We start from the raw sequence: 5947 nt of genomic DNA, 5'->3' as shown, positions 1-5947 counted from the left end.
AATCTTGTTATTTTTTTTATAATTTATGCTATTATTTAGTCAGTATAAGTAAAATTACAATTGAATATACTGCCTAGATTATTTTATTGCAACATTGTTTTTCAAAATTTGGACAAAATCATGTTATCTTTCTATTTTTAAAAAATATTTGTTATTTTTATTTTTTTTTATTGGATATCTGATGACCTGACGTGAACCAATCCATTCATTATTAGGTTGGTTTGGTTCGGGTTAGGCAAAAACAATTCTAAAATTCGAACCAAATCAGACCAATTAAAATGAATTGGTTCAGATTTTATTTTCTCCCATATTATAACCAAATTGACCCGTGTACACCCCTAATTGATGCCACTTCTTAACCGTCAACGACCCTAATTGGTCCACCCCAAGGCAGGGCAGTCCATGTAAATTGATGCGATATGGAGACGTTCCTCCTCCTACGTGCTATGGTAGTTAAAAAATTGGGAGATCTTAATGATCCAATCGATAATGTTGATGTTGTTGAAGTAGGGAACCTCAAGCTTCATGTGAGAGCGATAACTCTTAGATGGAGAGGATTTTGGGATAGTTTTCATGTCGGAGTTATGATGGAAAGGTTCCATGGTTTTCAAACGATTAAGGACATCATTGAGTTTGGAATGGAGGGAGCTCTGGTTATTGGTCAGAGTTAATTGTGTTTGTGAGATTGGCAAGCACATCCTCGAGGCAAGCAACCTCTTTTTCCTAAGTCTGAGCATGAGGGTTGTTAGCCATGGGGAGGATCAATGAAAGCACCTAAGTTTATAGGTGATAAAATGGAAAGAGTTAATGATATTCTTCCTGAATTCGAGGCCAAGGGATACCTCTAGAAAATCAAAGTGAATAAGGAATTTTTGAGAAAATATTTCAATGCCTTTTTATTCATTCTCAACAGATCATATATACTCATCTTACATAACTCATTTTAATAGAAAGGAAATAGCATAATTGAAATAACAAACCCAATCATTGGGTGACAACTCATTGCTAAATCTAAGACTTTCTCAAAGAATCTAATAGAAGCTTCTAATGAATCAATGGATGAAATTAGCCCATCCGGTAAGACGGTTAATGGTTCTCTTGGGCTTGGGTGTAAAGGTTGTCTTTGGGTCAGGAATACTATCAGGTGGGGAAACCAAAAAGCTCATGTTTGGAGGGTAATGGTCACATATTTAATAGTGTATCTTCCTATATGCAGTTGGCAATTGGGAAAGATTAAGTTTGCTAGTTTTTGTAAGTGTGATCTTTAGGATTTGTATATCTGACCTATACAAGGTTGTAGCTTGATACTTTTGACATTTCTTGTCTTGCTTACATACTTAATTTGCTGATAAAAAAAATTCCTCTTCTTATTAGTGGGTATCACAAAGTAGGGTTGAAGCCTAAACTACACACGCCTGATTCTATGTAAAACTAGGCCAATAACCAAATCTCTTAGGAAAATGATAACACACCTCCTTTAATTAATAAAATATACCTATATTCTTATTGTTTTTCTTAATGAATTTTCTTAAATGTCCTATATAATTTATTCTTTTTCCAAAATAGTTTCCTTTGTCTTGTTATCGCCTACCCCCTCTTAAAGGTTCTAATAGGAGTTAAAATGTTTGGGTTTAAAGAATAACAAAGATGAGATGTAAACACAAGGATTAAAGATTGATAAGGATGGGGGTAGTAATTGAGTTTAAAGAGTCATGATAAAGATGGGATAATAGAATTTAAAGCATGAAGAATTTGAAGGGGTAAAAATATGGTACGTTTATATTATTTTTTTATGTTAAGGATATTTTTGTACATAATAAAAAATATAAAAAAGAAGAGAAAAGAAGGTATACTAATTAATTAAGCTATAAATCTTGCAAAATGCCTAAAGGCTAGGAAATAAGCTATCACATCTAGAAACTTAGCCAGGCTACTCCCTTCCCTAAAAACATGATAAATCTTTAATTTACTTGTTAATTCTTCACCAACAGACTTAGTATAGTACGTACAACACTACAATAAAGGATGGTTATGACACTACTAAGAAAAGTACTTTTTACGATGTCTATTTAAAGTTAGTTGTCAAAAGTCGTCGCTTAGGTAGTGATGACATTTTTGTAAATATTGTCAACATTTCAAAGACGATTTTGGTGAAACCGTCTTTGAAACCTCAAAACGAAAACGTTCTTTTTTGTAAAATTGTCTTAGTTTCTATTCACTAAATTTACCAAATTGTCACCACAATAACCTTTCCCTACTAGTTGACCTTGTCCCCTATGCGCATATCCAATGATGGAAGAGAGAACCCCATGGATTTTTCTCCCCCAACTTGCTTTGCCCCTATTGCATCCCTACTTTGATTCACACTCAAAATGCACCAAAAAAACCACCATTCCAAAACCCTAATGGAAGCGCAGGGCAAAAAAACTAAAAAAACTATTGGGGATAACAAGTTTCTCGGGGTTATCCTCCCCACTACTTTCAATCCGAAGCCATTCAATCCTCCCATCAATTTTCCTTCTGGAAAGCTCCTCTGTTCGAAAAAGCCACCGAGTGCGGTTCAATTTGCAGTGAAACCACCACTGTCTGCGACCTTCCTTGGTCCACATGGCTATAACCCTTGATGTCAACTACCTCCATGGTTCCATCGTCGTCATGCACTCCATCCTCCACAAGTCCCTTTGTCTTGAGAAAATCTTCCATTTCCTCGTCTCTGACATTGACCTTGAAACCCTAGATGAATCCACACCCGAAATTATGAAGCACAAGTTTGGACTCATGCGCCATCGACACACCGGAGTATTACCACATGAACTTCACGAAGTATTTCACCATAGGGTTCGGGTTAGTGCCGAAGTTTGAAACGCCCATGTCCTCTGGATTCTCTATGAGCTTCCATTGATTTGTATGCATACTCTTCATCTTAACTAACTGTTGTTGCATGTTAGATACATACATTTTCTTCTCTCTCATTTAATTCAATTTCTTTATGTTTTATTTCTCTCCTTTATTGCCATTTTCCCAAGTATCCAATAACAATATGTTGGATAAAGGTTTGAAACATTGTTAGAAAAAATATCTTTGTTTAATATAATTTATAGTGTTCAAATGAGCTCATTTTTTGCTTTAACCTATTTGGATTTTTTTTTCGTTGTAGGTTTTAGGTAAGAATCTTTGTGTTTTTTCATTTTGACTATGTTTAGGTTAATTGAAGTTAAATCTAGGATAATTATGGTTATTCCCTGTTTAATATTTGAATATTAGTGTAAGTAAATTAAGCTTGAGGATGGCCTAATGTTATGAAATATGAAATTTATTTTTTACTTCCAGATGGAGATATTGATTTGATTGCACTAAGTTGTCAAAACATTGAGGATGGCCTGGTATCCGATGTACATGTTGTTCTTCATGGAGAGGAAGTTAATGAAGCTGTTGAATATGAAGTAAAGGATCCAAAGGTTCTTTCCACTCAATTGATGCCTTATTAGAAATTGAATGCAATTTAGTGTGAAAATATTTTTTACTAATTGCCAAAGTAAATTAGAAATAAAGATCTGCTAAAATAAAGATCTGCTAACTTTATTATGAACCTGAAAAATGTTGAATCTGCATTTGCGGGTCCAAGCATTTTTCTCTCTCTGTTGAAATTGAGGTGTTTTCAAACATTCAGATAATTGCCTCTTCCCTTACTCTTTATTTCTCTTTTCTGAAGCTGGCAGTGCTAAGAATGTTTTGTTTGTGCTTTTCGCTCAATAAGTTATGGAATGTCTTTTCCCCTCCCCAACTTGTTGCTTTAGCCTATGTAAAAGTAGTTTACTTTATTTTGGTAGCTTTGACTAAATCTAGCGTAACTCCTGGAAATCTTGTTGATTTTAAATCTTTGTATTTTCTTATATCACATGTTGACAACCAAAATGTGGCGTCTAACTCTATGTTGATTGTGGACTTTGCAAACATGCTAGGCTGATTCTGCTAGTTAGTTTACTGTTGACTTGAATTATTTTCTCTATATTTAAATATTTTATTTATTAAAGATGCTTAATTTGTGTCTTTGGTGCAATATTTGTGAATTAATTTTCTTTTTTGATTTTATGTTTGATATATTTATTTTTCATATGTTTGGGTTCTTTTTCTACAGGTTAAGCTTCGTAAATGCATTGTACAAGATCTTGTTGTAGACATCTCTTTCAATCATTTAGGAGGACTCAGTACATTATGTTTCCTTGAGAAGGTATTATTGAAAGTGGCCTCTTGAGGCCGCAATAATATTTGTATTGCAATGTTTGTACTTAATTTTCACGTAACACCTGAGAAACTAGAATGATTTTTTTATTTAATTTTCTTTATTTTATTAAGTATCAAAACTATAGAAACAAGTATTATGTGTCACAACATCATATGCAACTCATCATAGTTTGGAATATTGTGCACTACTCTAGTTTGACTCTTTGTTTTTTTATATATTATTATATATTGATTATGTCTTGTTGTATCTAATACTAAGTAAGTTCCACTCTTATAATTTATAGGTTGATCGACTTGATGTCAAGGATCATCTCTTCAAACATAGTATTATCCTTATTAAAGCTTGGTGCTACTATGAGAGTTGTGTACTGGGCGCCCATCATGGTCTGATTTCAACATAAGCTTTGGGAACACTGGTTCTGTATATTTTCCATTAGTTTCATGTATCCTTAGATGGTCCTCTTGCAGTAAGTTCTCCATCAAATCTCATGGATCACACTTTTTCTTCAAAAGATGGAAAAGAAAATTTGCATCACATGATGATAGTGATGCATAATTTCAATAAGATTTTTGTGCACTCTACCCTTTTTCTAGGTTTTCAATAGATTTTTGGACTACTTCTACAAATTTGATTGGGATAATTATTGTGTTAGTTTGAAGGACCAGTCGGCAAATCTTCTCTGCCTGATATAGTAGGTAGGCAATTTTTTTCGTATCATTAAGTAGCTTTATGTTCTTTTTTATTATTATTTGTTTCTTTCTATGTGAAGTTGAGGTGCATGAAAATGGAGGGAATACTCTACTGACTAAAGAATTCATTAGAAGTTGTGTGGAGTCATTCTCACCACCATTAAGGGGGGCTGATTTAAATTTGTGCATTTCCCTAGAAACATCTTAACATCATTGATCCATTGAAGGAAAACAACAATCTTGGTCGTAGTGTCAATAAAGGCATGTATTGTTTAATTTTAGTTTGAAGGCTATTGAATTGTGTTTTAATGTTATGTGGCTAGGTTGTCTAATGATATTCTTTACCTAGATCTCACGCACCCCCTAGAATGGCTTTTTTGAATTTGAAGGTATCCTTTTCCTTGTAGACTCCCTCAAGTCTAAAATTGTTGTGTAGACAATTCTCTGGAGTTGCACCAGCACAATTCTTATAAAGGTACTTGTTAGAAGAAACGATAATTGGTAAAAGTTTAGTGCATCAAAGATCTATGTTGGCAACTTAGCATCTATTAGCAAGTTGATAAAAGAAAAGATGATTAAAAATTGGCTTTTATGCTCTTGATGCACCTACATCATGCTTTTTGTGTATTTTTAATCTGCTTATGTTTCCCTTTCATTTTGTATTTTTTTTTTTATTATTTTATGGAAAGTAGGAACAATTATATATAGATGAAACCAATATTGTAAAAATATTATATTTTAAAGGTTGACATATTTTTTTATCCCTATATTTTACCTCAATTATGATTTTAATCCTTATAATTTATAAGTTTCGTTTGGGCCCCCATAGTATTTTTTAGGCTTTGTCCTTGCTACCAACAATATGCCACTAGACTTAAGATAGAAGTTTCAAGAAAATATCATCTAATTTTATTTTATTTCTTGTTTAAAAATATAAAGAAAATAATATTTTAATTATATCTATATAATTTTTTAATTTTTCAAAAAAATACATTCTAAGAAGGTTCTCCCC

The 5947-nt window shown here is 32.9% G+C and overlaps 1 pseudogene; it reads left to right on the top strand.

The window, feature by feature from the left end:
• The first annotated feature begins 2607 nt into the window (after window positions 1-2607).
• Window positions 2608-5371, top strand: LOC114386204 (annotated as a pseudogene).
• Window positions 5372-5947: the final 576 nt, after the last annotated feature.

Source organism: Glycine soja, chromosome 15, assembly GCF_004193775.1.
Source record: "Glycine soja cultivar W05 chromosome 15, ASM419377v2, whole genome shotgun sequence".
NCBI lineage: Eukaryota > Viridiplantae > Streptophyta > Magnoliopsida > Fabales > Fabaceae > Glycine > Glycine soja.
This window is presented reverse-complemented; position numbering and strand designations above follow the sequence as displayed.